This window comes from Sturnira hondurensis, unplaced genomic scaffold (assembly GCF_014824575.4).
Source record: "Sturnira hondurensis isolate 20B ecotype Veracruz unplaced genomic scaffold, ASM1482457v3 Scaffold0023817, whole genome shotgun sequence".
NCBI lineage: Eukaryota > Metazoa > Chordata > Mammalia > Chiroptera > Phyllostomidae > Sturnira > Sturnira hondurensis.
The window spans coordinates 11,047,109-11,062,228 of record NW_028096448.1 but is presented as its reverse complement, the minus strand read 5'-3'; the positions used below and the strand labels follow the sequence as shown (position 1 = coordinate 11,062,228).

General features: G+C 37.3%; 1 pseudogene; it reads left to right on the top strand.

Moving 5' to 3' along the window:
* The first annotated feature begins 1,542 nt into the window (after nt 1-1,542).
* Nucleotides 1,543-15,120, top strand: part of LOC118981228 (PDZ domain-containing protein 11-like) — a 106,705-nt pseudogene continuing 93,127 nt past the window's right edge.

Sequence of the window (15,120 nt, the reverse complement as noted above, 5' to 3'; positions counted from 1 at the left end):
TCTAAAGATATCCAATATAAAGAGTCTACACTGTGTATAAACGTCATATCTGATCATTATATCATTGAGTCATACGATTTTGAGCAGGAATATACATTACAGGTCATCTGGTTGAACCTCCTTTTTAAACTAGTGAAAAAAGAAAGAGGTCATTTCATGTGCTGTGAGGACTCAGCTGAAAAGAATATTGCAACTTAGTAACTAATTCCTTTGCAGGGAAATTTTTCAATAAGTAAAAGGTGCTAGGATATAGGATGACAAGAGTTTACTTATCTGATTATCTCTACAGAGTCCCAGTGATAATGCAAAATCTGTACCTTTCCCAGATTGGACAAAGGAGATTTAACTTAAAATGAAATGGTAGCATATACTGTAATCGCAGCTTTTCCTTTCCCAGACTTTACCATCAGAAAAATGTGAAATTGAAAGTAGAGTTTCATTTACTATTTATTCTCTCATGAAAATGGGAAATAGATGGAAAAGGCTGTTCATTTGGTTGCCACAGAGAGTTCTCCAGAATGAGCACACATATTATTATAACGGCTCAGATTATAAAACCCAAGTCGTAATTGAAGATAGGATCTCCCCTAAATACTGAGGGCAATCTGCCCCTGGCATCTAGCAGCCCATCCTGCCTTTAGGGATCCATTGAGCATATGCACACTCCATCAGCTGGAGTCTGCCAGCATGTAATTTCTCTCTAGGGTTTCACCATTACCCAATTTGAATACTAAGAAGATGCTCATAATTGCTTATTATGACATTAGACAAGAGAATTCAAGTCCCATTTGATTGTAATGAGTTTGTGGAGTCTCTGCCTTTTGTGGGCCCAATCACATACAGAATTGAACTTAAGGCATCTATATTGAAACAGAATTACTCTTGAACAATTGAGCATGAGGCTTAGACCTTGTTCACTTAAATTGTATTCTGTTACTTCCTCCTGTCTATTGATAGAAACAAAAATAACATACATTATTAAATCTCTCAGCAGACGCACTGAAACTTCTTTCCAAATTGGGGTTTATTTTCCCAGGTTACCTCTGAAACAATTCATACGTACCGTCTCCATGTTGCAGGTAAGCAAACTAAATGGTGAAAATGGTCAAAATAGTTCTTTAAAATGATATACGAAGTCAATGGCAGAATCACTCAATTTTATATGTAGCACAAAACTTAAGAGTAGAAAATAAAAATGGATGTCATGGGCAGGTATGTGCATTTGAAAACCCCTATTTAAAATTAAACGAAACACCTCTGTGATTATTTGAGTATGAAAAATGCTTAAGAAATTACCAGTGAATGTCCTCTACCCTCTTTTTACAGGAAGGAAAGCCAAAGAAGCCCTATTATGATAACACAGAGCATGGGTACAAAAAAGGGGGCTGAAGAGGAACAAGGTCCTTCATGTTTGATTTCTAAGTGGAGAAACTAGGAACCACTTGAAGTGCTTAGGATTTCATCATTCGGTGCTCTGATAAAGCATCTGCATTTCCAATCTACTCCCAGTAGTAGCCAGACGGCTGGAGGAGGGCAACAACGATGAATCGGATTCCAGTGGCAGCACGCGGAGACCCCAGGGCCTTCCGTTCAGAAGGAAGTCTGAAACTGTCCAAAACGTGGAGGCACGTGGGTAGGTGTTACAGGGAAACACCTAGCAATGCCCAGGTAAATTCGTGATCTTAAAGTATACAGACAGATACAGGTTTAATTGCTCTCCCAACAGAGTAAGGTTTTTCATTGTAAATTTAAAAATGCTATTATGGCTGTTCTGAAAATAGCACTGAATTCTGTTCATCTCAAGCTGGCTCTGAATTATTAAATAAATATTTAATTGCCAGAAAAGCTATGAATTAAAGCTCTGTTTTTAAAGGAACACTACCAAGCACTTTTTAAAGAATATGAAATATGTGTTTCTCTTACAAACTTTGGTTGGTCATTTAACTCTTAAGTGAAACACCTAATTTTAAAAGTAAAGTGACTGGATCAGAAATGGGGTAAAGTTGTTTATCCACCTTTATTGGATAGTTGTTTATCTGTCGTCAATTTACTGGTGACCTTAAACAAACCGTTCAAACTCTCCATTTGGTTTGATTCACACATGTATGATGCACCAGGCTTTCATGCTGAACAAAATGATTACTAATATGTTCCATCTACATAACTAGGCTAATTTTGCAATGTCAGGTTCAATATATTGTAAAGTTACTTATCAATTATCCCCTACTTTAAAAAATAACAATAATTAAAACCAATGGTATATCAAGTCAATAGTATATTGAGTATCAACTATCTGGCAGGCGCCAAGCTAAAGTGCTAGAAATACAAAGATGAATAAATGGAGCTGCCCTATAAAAGTTCCAAACTATATAAAGGGCACCCTGGCCCAGTAGATGTGTTGGTTGAAGCACCATCCTGATAGTCCAAGGTTGTGGTTCGATCCCTGGTCAGGGTATATACGAGAACCAACCAATGAATGCATTAGTAAGTGGAACAACAAACTGATGTTTACCCTTTCCTCTCTCTCTAAAATCAATACATAAATTTTAAATATAACTGTATAAGGAAACTATTCACTTCTCTATGCCCAGCAAATTGCATGGTACCTGCAATAACCACTGCGCAAAGCTGTTCTGCATACAAAGGGGCTGGACTAAACTCTGTTCTCCCCACTTATCAGTCGTACACTTGGCAAGTTAATGAAGATCTCTTACAATAAATCTCAGTTTTCTCACCAGCACAATAGGAATAATGTCAGCGCGTGGCTCACATTGTTGCTATGAGGCTTGAATGCTATGATGCAAATAAAAGAATCAGTGCCACACTTGGCAACAAGCACTAAATGTTAAATACGAATTAATATTGTAATTGAAGAAATAAGTGTAAAATGTTTCCATGATGTAAAGTTATAAATAAAATACCATTTAATGTTACTATAAAGGGGTTTGTATATAATCTTTGATATTAATAAATTAGATAATGAAAATTATTATGGATTTAATTGTGTACCCCCTCTATCCTCAGTACTTCACATGTGACACAGGGCCTTTAAAGAGGCATTTTAAAGCTAAACGAGGTCACATGTGTGGGTCCTAATCTAATCTGTCTGCTGTCCTTATAAGTAGAAGAAATTAGGACGCATGAAGAGACACCAGGGATGTGCTTGTCCAGCTAAAGGAATAGGTGAGGACAGAGAGAGAAGGTGGCCATCTGCAAGCCAAGGAAAGAGGCCTCAAGAGAAACCAAACCTGCCAACACCTTGATCTTTTGATCTTGCTTGGGCTTTCCAGCCTCGAGAAGTGTGAGAAAGTAAGTTTCTGGTGTTTAAGCCGCCCAGTTGGTGGCATTTTATTATGGCAGCTGGAGTAAATCAATACAAAAAGAAAGCATGTTAAATATGCTCATAAAACAGTGATTAAAAATATGCAGATTGTCTTAAATATGTTAGCTTCTGAGCATGTGCTTTTAAAAATTAATCTTGTAAAAAATAATTTATATACAGAGTGAGAAAATTCAAACAACTTGAATATAAAATAAAAAGTAGCTTTCCCTTTATACTTTTGAAATGAAGATTATATTATCAGTATATTTCTGACCAAATATATACATATGTTATATATAGTATATATATGAATGTATGGTATATATAGATAAGTATACAGTGTGTGTGTATGAATATGTAGTTTAGGTATATATATTTGTTATATATATGCATATAGAGAGATAGATATAGATATATACACACAAACACATACACAGCAGGAACTTTTTATGTGATACGTAGACGACCAATAGTTCATATATCCTCAAGTGTGTACAACAGTTAATTCAGGGTCATCATTCATCTATCATTGCCACCAAAGAAGAATATGCACATCATTCCAGAAATATGAGTCAGTTACAAGCAAGCCTTGCTCGATGGTTTTTCAGATGGGACATATGATATAACTTCCAACACAGAACCTCATGCACAGTGTCAGCTTAGCAGGTATCTATTAATTTCATATGCTTATTCAATGATGCCTCAGATAATAAGTTTTATAAAACCAGGTGCACATGGTTTCACTGCATATAGTAAGCTCTAAGTTTTGGTCAGATCTATGTGTGAGCAGCTAGATGTGTATTGATACATATGCTAGATTCAGGGATTTGGCTAAACACTCCTTTGTATCACCTTATTGCATTCACTTGACATACATTCATTTCTGCTTTAACTCAGTGCCAAATAAAAAACTTAACTTTTAGCTTACATCCTGTTCTCTGTAAGTCTGTCTCTATTTTGCTTGTTAGTTCAGTTTGTTCATTAGATTCCACATACAAGTGAAATCATATGGTATTTGTCTTTCTCTGACTGGCTTATTTCACTTGGCATAATGTTCTCCAGGTCCGTCCATACAGTCACAAGGGGTAAACTTTTCTTCTTTTTTATAGCCAAGAAGTATTCCATTGTGTAAATGTCCAATAGTTGTTTCACCCACTCATCTACTGATGGGCACTTGGGCTACTTCCGTATCTTCGTGATTGTGAATAACACTGCAATGAACATAGGTTAAGGGTGCTTATATTCTTTTAAATTAGGGTTTGGGGTTCCTTTGGATATATTCCCAGAAGTGGGATTCCTGGGTCAAAAAGCAAATTTATTTTTCATTTTTTGAGGTATCTATCTCTATACTGCTTTCCACAGTGGCTACATTCCCACCAACAGTGGAAAAAGGTTTCCCTTTCTCCACATCCTCACCAGCACTTGTTTGTTGATTTATTGATGATAGCCATTCTGATAGGTGTGAGAGCGTATCTCATTGTGGTTTTAATTTGCATTTCTCTGATGATTAGTGACTTGAGATTCTTTTCATCTCTTATAGGCCATATGTCCTCTTTGGAGAAGTGTCTATTCAGGTCCTTTGCTCACTTTTTAATAGGGTTGTTTGTCTTTTTGTTGTTTTATAAGTACTTTATAAATTTTTTAGACATTAACCCCTTATCAGGTGCATTGGCAAATATGTTCTCTCATTCTGTGGGTTGTGTTTTTATTTTGTTCATGGTTTCCTTTGTTGTGTAAAAGCTTTTTAATTTAATGTAGTCCCATTTGTTTATTTTTCTTTTGTTTCCCTTGCCTGGGGAGATATGTAAGATAAAATATTGCTAGGAGCAGTGTCCAAGATTTTGCTCTCTGTGTTTTCTACAATTTTTATAGTTAGGGGTTTATCATTTAAGTCTTTAATCTGTTTTGAATTTATTCTTGTGTGTGGTATAAGAAGGTGGTCTAGTTTATTTTTCTTCATGCATCTGTCCAATTTTCCTGACATCATTTATTGAATAAACTGTCTTTGGCCCATTGTGCATACTTGCTTCCTCTGTTGAATATTACGTGACTATAAAGGTGTAGGCTTAGTTCTGGGCTCTCTATTCTGTCCCATTGTCTATGTGTCTGTTTTTATGCCAGTACCATGCTGTTTTGATCACTATGGCCTTATAGTATAGTTTTATATTAGGCAGCATGATACCTCCAACTTTGTTCTTATTTCTCAGGATTGCTGTTGCTATGCAGGACATTTTGTGGTTCCATATAAATTTTTGAAATATTTGTTCTAGTTCTGTGAAGTACATCATTGGACTCTTGATAGGAATTGTGTTGAACCTATAAATTGTTTGGGGTAGTATGGACCTTTTAGTCATGTTAATTCTTCCTACCTGTGAACACAGTATGTGCTTCCACTTATTTATACCTCTTCTATTTCTTTCTTCAGTGTCTTAAAATTTTCCAAGTACAGGTCTTTTACATCCTTGGTTAGGTTTATCCCTAGGTATTTTGTACTTCTGGAAGCAATTGTGAATGGGATTGTTTTCTTAAAGGTGGGGGGAGGTTGGGGGATAGAGAGATTAAGCAAAAAGAAAAAGTGTTCACAGACATGGACAAGAGCGTAGTGATTGCAGAGCAGAGGTATAAGGGGACTAAATGGTAATGGAAAAAATACAATCAAAATTTAAAAAATACTTAACCTTTAATTTTTTGCTGCTCCACAAGTGTCAGAGAATCTAAAAGTGAGGATGAACTTTACCTGACAGATAAAATCTATGAACCAAAGTTATAATCCAGATTCAATTACAGTTTTCCTCAACTTCTAGGAGTTTTCTGAAGCTTCTTGGGAATTAGCAGAAAGGGAGAGGAATTTTGCTGTTTTTGTTTAAAACCATAACTCCTACAATGATATAACAGTATCACACTGGGCAACTCCCTTATTCTGTCTCCCTGCCATGTTTTTAAGTAGAATTAGAACTGTCTCAGGTCCCTAATACTAAATTATTATTTCTGATAATTCTGTGAATTGACTGGCTGGTTATTTTGCTCATCTTGCCTGGGTTCTCTCAGGAGGCAGCATTCAGCTGGGCAGTTCTCTGTGGCCCGAACTCACCTGGACTCACCTGGACTTACATGGGCTCTCCTGAGTCACCTGGACCCCTCTCTCTGTAGGACAGTTGACTGGGATGTTCAAATCTGGGATTCACCTTTTCCCTCATGGCAAGTCATCCTCTGGTGCCCTATGCAAAACTCTTCCATGAGGGTGAAAGCTTTATTTAAAAATACCTTATTTAATATTTTGATAATCATTTATTATAACTTGGCTTTGCCTTTTAATTTTATAGATAAGTCAGACCTTTTTGGAGAAAGCCTTTTTTTGGAAAAAAATGTGAAAAATCATTTTTACTTTTCATTGTTTTATATTTACTTTGCTATATATCTTTGATGAAAATATATCCAAAATTAATTTGGTATACTTTCAATATTTTTAAAAATTTATTTCAGGGGAAGAGAGAGAGGAGAGAGGGGGAGAAAGAGAGAAAAGGGGGGAGAGAGAAAGAAAGAAAAAAAGAAACTGATTTGTTGTTCTACTTCTTCATGCATTCATTTGTTGCTTCTTGTATTCTTGTATGTGCCCCGACCAGGCATCACTCCTGCAACCTTAGAGCATGGAGACAACACTCTAACCCACTGGGGTACCCAGCCAGGACCTACTTTTAATATTTTTAATTCTTAATATCTCTATTGTCATTAGAACATGTTATGTAAAAATCTGGATTAAAATAATATAATCAGTGATTTTGCTAAGGTAAATATTACAGAGTAAATATATAAGTTCTATATTATCTTTATTTTATTAGTCATCCTAACATCATCAGGCCATATCAGATTATGCAGATATGCACAATAACATAATTAGTTGTTTTTACTATTTTTTAATTCATTGGTATAAAAACCATACGTTTACATATATTTTTGGATTTTTGACAGCAAAAAGGAAGGTGCATTTATCACCCAAGGAGAACATATTCTTTTAAATTATTTGTAAAATTTATGTATAATTTTTATACATTTAACTATATGTATGTGGGTTTCCACTTGTACTCTTCCCCCAAGCCCCACAAATGTTAGAGACAAGTCTGATCATTGAAATTTCTTAAATAAGGGGGTAGCATGATCAATAGATTCCTTTATGGAAGGGTGAAGGAGCAAGTCTGATACATAAGAATACATACAAAGGACAAGAGGCCATTAGCAAACTACCCCAAAGTCCTACTTCACAATAAGACATGAATTTTAAGAAAGTCATTCAACATATTAAGGCCCTAGATTCTCCTAACTTCATGCCCCAGTATAGCCACATTGAGAGGAACCGTCAGTTAAAATGAAAATAGACACACTAAGGGTCAACCTCAACCCTAAAATAATCACCAAGTACCCATGCATTCCTTGGCCAGAGCTTTCGTTTAAAACAGCACAAATTACAAACAGAGAGTACTGGATAATGAGCCAAAAATAACGTTTTCTGAATTTGCCTCAGATCTCACTACACATGCATGCAGTCGCCAGGTCTCACTTTATGTCAGTGCCATGCTGTAGTCCAGCAACATCAGAAGCAGCGGCTGGGCTGCGTGACTCTTCTGTTCAGTACAACCTGTCAGAGTTTGGCTACTTGAGCCTGCTGGTAGTAAAAACCTCATACATATTCACAGGGACTCTTTCACTCAGTTTATTACACCTCTGTCTAAAATAAGCGTGTGTAGCCTATTTGATGTCCATGTTACCAAGAGAACAAACCCTGTTATGTATTATGATGACACAACACTTCTTATGGCAAAGGGTCATATCTTTGGGGGGTGTTGCTAACTGTCCATTAGATGAATTGGAAATTGAAAATGAGAATTCACCCTGTATTAGGGTTATAAGATTTAGAAAGAAAATACTACATGAGGCACACTCAAAAATTATTTGTTATTTATTTAAAACTCATCTGATACACTGATTCTTCAAAGACAGTGCCTGGGTTTCCATTATTATATTTTTGTATCTTCAGTGTTAGCCCAGTGTCAGTGCTCACTACATACACAGTAAATGTTTCTTGAATGAATGAATGAATGAGCAAGGAGAAGAGAAGGTTACCAGAGGATAAAGTAAAGGAAAAGGGGGGGAGGGAAATTAACTCAAGTCCAAAAATCCGCTGCAGATCTTTGGCAAAGCAGAAGAATGGCCCTGGTTAGTGTCGGCGCAGAGGAATATTGTCTAGCCTGCTGCACCTCAAAGTTTTCTAGAAAGCTTTTCAAAAATAGCAACGTGTGGGCTCTACCAATTGAATGAGGTCTCTAGAGATATGGTCCTTGCATAATATATTTTAAAAGCTCCCCCGGGTATTTCTAAGATGCAGCCAGAGTTTAGAATCACTGGCTTAGGGCCTCTCGAGGCATGCAAAGGAATCTGGAAAAAGCAAACCGTAAAATTAAAAGATGTTGAATAGTGGTGTGATTCCAGCACCCTTCCCTAATAACTTCACTTGGGTGAGTTTCTTATTTTTATGCTTGTTTCTGCTGCCACTTCTGATACACAACTTTCTTCTCAATTATGTGAGTTCTTGGCTAATTTCTAGAGAGAGTCTGGGAATCAGATGAATGTCGTGACTGAACGTCCCCTACAACCTAGTGGGTATGGTGAATCTATCCTCAAATAGTTGTTTGGAAAAATAAATAGCATCCATGCCCAGGTAAAGAAAATAGTTAATGTTAGCAATTTTGTTAAAATATCCAGGAAACAGACTTGCTACTGGCAGGCTAAATAAATGTGTGCCACACATGACCTTCAAAACCATTGATCTGAGAGGTTATAAACAATACTCCACTGACCCATCAGTCTGTGTCCTCGAATTAAGAGATCCTGTCATGTATATTCCCCTTTGTGGTGCCTTGCTGCCAATAAGGAAAACTACTTTAAAAATATATATATTGAACCAGGTTATATGTGGTCATTAATCACAGACTCTCTTTAGGACTACTGTCATAAATACTGCATCTGCATAAAGTTCCCTGCTGAAATTACTTTGCCATCTTTTTGGACTTCTATGAAAACAACAACACATTTGGAAGAGAGAGGAAATAAAAAAGCACAGAGAGAAGAAACCAAAAAAAAAAGGAAATGTGCTGCCTTTTAAATTTTATTTTGAATTATTTCCATTAAATATTTTAATTATTTTAAATTTCATGCACAATTATTAAAAATTGTTTTTAAATGTGCTAACACTTTCTCATAGCACTATTTGATGGCAATATTAAACATAATACTTTAAGTTAATTTTTTTATATTTTAGCATTATTTTGTTACCACCTATGCTTTCATAGGGAAATTACGTATTTTGTGAGCCAGGAAACATACAAGACAACAAAGAAAAAGTTAAGTACAGGGTCTGTGAAGGGCCCCGGAAGTTGAAGTTCGTGAATATCAGAGTGAATGTGCTCTGGCCCACCAGAATTGTATTTGGAGATGTGAACAATATACCTTTCCTCCTGTTTATTGTGTTTGAAAGTGACATCAAATTATGTCGGCATATACAATTCTAATAATATAGAATTTCAAACATAAAAATTGAAAGACCTTTTTCATTGTCCCTCATGTTACTCTCAAAAGTTCATTGCTTTTAAGCGTTTAGTATATGAAATGTACAAATTTTAAAGTGTTTTCACAGAGTTATTGAAAGTTCATTTTCTTCCTAGGCTCTCATGTACATATTTTTCAAGTGTTCATTCAGAGAAGCACATAAACGCTGGCAGTCCTTGGTCATCGGGCTCTCACTTTAATTTGTGGATTCCCTAGGTCTCTCCCTGGTTCATCTACTCCTTTAAATGTGCACTTGATTCGGGGAAGTTAGGCCTATTAATACCACTCAGTGGTAAAATGGGCAACTCTAGAATCAGAGCTAGGTTTAAATCCCTGTTCAGCAATTTAATAATTGTAACTTAATTTTTGACTATTAATACTTAATTTTCTTGAATTCTCCTTAGCGGTATCCTGGGAAATTTTGATGTTCTCCATTGAAAATCAGGATGATAATGATAACCAGCCAATGGGGCTGTGGCAAGGACCAGCCAGGGGAGTCGGCATGTGTGGCAGCTCAGCATGTCCCGGAATATCACATATACAACAGATACGGAACATCATTGCATCCATGTCTAAGTCGTCATTATCATTATTGGTTTTATTTTCATTATCAGTGAGTGACTGAAGTAAGGAAGGTTATAAAGATTAAATATGATTTTTCCTACTTACTAGTAACGAGGTAGAGGCTTTCTGGTGGAAGAGCTTAAAAATCATTGGCTACAGTGAAATTTAGGGTGCCTTGTGATCAATTATCTCCCAAGCAACTTCCAAATACACCAACTTGCATACTCTCCCCAAGGCCACAGAATAGAGAGGCTCACAGACTAAATTATCACACAGCTTTTAAAATCAGTTTAAAGTATACAGTAAGAGCAAGGGGAAGAAACTGCGGGTTGATAATCTTGGGTAGTGTAAAAGAGACAATAGGGCCACCCTGCCTGAGTACTGGGTAAGCAACGTTCACATCTCCTGTCTCTCTAACACATCAGCCTTCCCCGTGAATGTAGGTGCAAGTCGTAGACCTAAGATTTGAACCAAGGAGCTCAGCAGATGAAAGAGTCCTGGAGCCAACACATACTTGTACTTTCCCAAAGACACAGAGTGCTTCCATTTGGCCAATAGCTGTACCTTGCTAATTAGCCCGATGAGCAGCTATAATTTATCTGTACTTCTCAGATACTTGGGGTCAGAATGAGTATCACCCATGAGTGGCTGCTTTAGGACATCATGAATATTTATTGCTACCGTGGCCCTGCATGCTTTCCTGTCCACCTTCAGCACACACAGGCTTGCTTACTTTATTTATATCCAACATATTTTCCAAGTTACTTTCTCCTTTACTTAATTATTTATTCTCCATATTTTTCTTACTTTCTACAGAAAATAATGAAATATTCGTAAGTCATAGAGAAACTCTCTTTATATAAATTTTATGCTCACAGTGTGTAGAATGGAATTGTCATAACTCTGCTCTCAAACCAGTTCATTTGGATTCAAATCCCAGCCCCACAATTTATTAGCTGTGTAAATGTGGGCGAGTCACTTAATCTTTCTGTGTTTTAGTTTGCTTCTCTGATTATACTTATGTACCTACCTGATAAGGTTGTTGTATTGATTAGGTGATTTATTCAAGTAAAGTATTCAGAATAGTGCTGAACACTTAATAAGGACTTGAGAAGTGTGAGCTCTTAGGATTTCTAGCCCTTTCGGAGTGCTCTTGGCTGGAAACCTGACCCGAGGGGACCGAGAGGCAATGTCATTGTGTTGGTGAGTAAATAAGTCCTTCCATTTATAGAGAGCTTGTAACTTAGGAAGAATGCGCAAATAAATGATCATTTTAAGATTTCAAAACCACTCTATGAATAGGTTCTATCTCCTACATTTTGCAGACCCTAACCTGAAGCCCCGGGGCAGGGGTATCCAACCCAACCCACGGCCCGTGAACCACACAGGGTGCAGGATGGATATAAATGCGGCCCAACACAAAATCATAAATTTACTTAAAACCTTATGAGATTTTTTTGTGATTACGTGTCACGATGCATTTAATGTGTGGTCCAAGACAACTATTCTTCTTCCGGTATGGCCCAGTGATGCCAAAAGCTTGGACACCCCTTCTTTGGGGGGGTGGACAAATTATGGAGAGGCCCACATTTATTAAATACCAGGCCATGACTTGAATCCAGGCCTTTCAGGTCTGCCTTCAGCACTTTGTCTGTCTCAATATAGCTGCTGTACCCAGGGGGCTGCCAAAAATTTTTCCCTGCCTGAGAAATAAAGGGCTTCCCTTCCCAAGATTTCCTTTCTCCACACACTTAGACTAGTATATGAAAACTCTTTATGAAGTCAAAGGAAGACTTAAAAACACTTCTCCCAAACTCATAACATAGTGATTAATTTATATGATTAGGTAAACATCTTATGATTACTCATCCATAATCGTGTCTGGGGCTTAAGTGTTAATGGTTGAGACACTTTGGAAGGTTAGAAGAATGGAGAAGGTGGGCTCTGGGAAGGGCGGGCTGATTTTATCATTTGGCCTAAGATTGTTATAAAAAAATTGTATATAAACGAGTATCAATTTGCCTTATTTTTAGATGCGAACTACAGCATCATGAGTTGTCATACTTAATACTTTATTATAAGTCAATCTCTTTATTCAAAAAATATTTTAACAATGTAAATAAAATATAGGCACAAAGAAGAAAATATTTATGTATCTCTTTAGTTCATTTGACAAATATAAGTGTAGGCCTGGGAGAAGCCTGAAGACTTCACCTTGTCTCTCCCCTTGCCCTCTGTGGAGGCATCGTATTGAATCGATTGTCAGCCACTGTAATTGGGGCGGGGGAGGGGGGTACAGTAATATAAAGAAATGCTGAGCAAGTAAAAAAAAATCAAGTGGAAGTAAAGTAACTATTTTTTTTAAAGATTTATTTATTTATTTATTTGTCTTTAGAGGGGAAGGAGAGAGGGAGAGAAACATCAATGTATGGTTGCCTTTTGTGCGTCCCCTGCTGGGAGTTGGCCTGCAGGGAACCCGCCTGCAACCCAGGCATGTGCCCTGACTGGGAATCGAACCACGATCGTCTGGTTCGCAGGCCCACGCTGAATCCACTGAGCTACGCCAGCCAGGGCCTAAAGTAACTATTGACAGAGGACAGATCCCTATTGCCCCTCCTCTCTGGTCTCCCTCCCCCCCCACCACACACAAAGAGCAAAGCGAAATTGAACTAGCTGCCAGACCGTACTTCCTCTCTCTCATATTTGACCAGCTCGGGACATGGCTCCACACTGGAAGGACTGTCTTTACTTACAGAGCGCAGTCTTTCAAATGCACTGGTGGATTCAAGGATTATTTATTTTCAAATTTCAAACAGCTGAACACACCTGACACACAGAGTCCCACAGTACACGTTAGCTGGGATCCAGTGACATCCATACCCCAGTCATAACTAACAAGTTGTCTGTCTATACAAGAAAGTGGAATGAAATTTGCCCTTAGAAATATTAAAGACTTTACAATTAAATAAGTTATGTAAAATGGAGAAAATGGACACTTTTTAATTTGTATCAAACGGAACCACTTTTTTTATTCACAAAAGTCCTCCCAAGGCTGCTAACCCAGAGGAGCTCTGTTGTGGGAAAGATGAGTCTATTCCTGGGTCTTGTAACAGGATAAGAATTTAGGAAATTTGTCATCAGCATTTCTCAGTATTTAAGAATTACCTGCCCTTCAATTTTTATGTACTTCTCTATTTCTGAATTCCTGAGCAAGCTTTATGTCTTACAATCTCTTCTGTCAACACCAGGTAGACCTCTGACCAAAAATAAACATGCATTTTTTTTAGTGCTTTCTGTTACAGTGCTGTCTGTATATGCCTATCAGTAAGGGTTCAATCAAAGAAGCAAAACCAGTAGAAGATACATATTAAGAGATTTATTGCAAAGAATTGGCTTATGCAGTTGTGAGACTTGCTAGGCATGTCTAAAATCCACAGGGCATGCTGATCAGAATGGCAGACTGGAATTCTTGGGCATGCGCAGAAGTTCAAGTTCCACAGTGGAATCAATTTCTTCTTTAGGGAACCCTCAGTTCTGCTTTTAAGGCCTATAGTGACTGAATCAGGCCCTCCAGGTGTGCTCCCTTACTTGAAATCACCAAGTGTGGACTTTAATGATATCTACCAAGGATTCTCACAACGGCAACTAGTTTTTAGTTGAATAACTGACAATTATATATAGCCTAGCCAAGTGTACACACCCAATTGACCATCACGAAATGTATGTGCCAGGCACTATTTAAGGATTTCGTATGTTTATTCTATTCACTTATTAACCTCACAACAATCCAGTGAGGAAACTGAAACGCAGAGTAGCAGAGTAGCTTGTTCGAGATGCTATAATAAGTAAGTCCTGAGACAGCATTCAAGCCCAGGTGGTCTGGTTCCAGACACTGTGTCAACTATGACTTCACTAACTTCCCAAAGATTTAAGCTTCCCAGGTACTTTAACAACATTTTCTAGAATGTTCAATGTTGTTTTGTCGAGGGTAAATTGCTTTTCATATGAAAATTTCTCATCATACTTTAGAATACATTCCAATTCCTGTTTGCAGAGTTGTTTTTCTTTAGGGTGATGAGGTTTCTGAGAATTAGGGTTGAAATTACTTTCATAATTATTAATAATACACCTATATTAATTTCTCTATCTAGAAATAAGTAATTTTATTTAACCCTCATTGACAACAACTGTGTTTATAATCTACCTTCTAATCCATTTGGTAGGTGGGACCACACGGGCTCAATGAATTCAAAGGTCTTCTTAAACAGAAAGAACTGGACGCAGAGCTAGAAATGTTACTTCACATGTTCGAGAAGAAATTCTTCTATGAATCAGATCAAGTTTCTGTTTGTTGCTTGAGAATGGAAGTAGGCAGTGGAAACAATAATACTTTAGATCAGAAAAAAGAAAGGGAACTAGACCTGAGTTCACAAATGGTCCAGACATTATTTGAGAATTTAATCATTTTACATAGGAGCTTTTTTGCCATGAGTAATTGCTCAGGAGAAGAAAAATCTTTTACTTGTATCAAGAGTCCGGGGTGGTTGGAAGAAAATGTTGACGGCCATACTTGGCATGTTTTCCCAAGCTGTCAAGGGTGAGAAGAGATGGGCTGTCCTTGCCCGTCCTGCTGA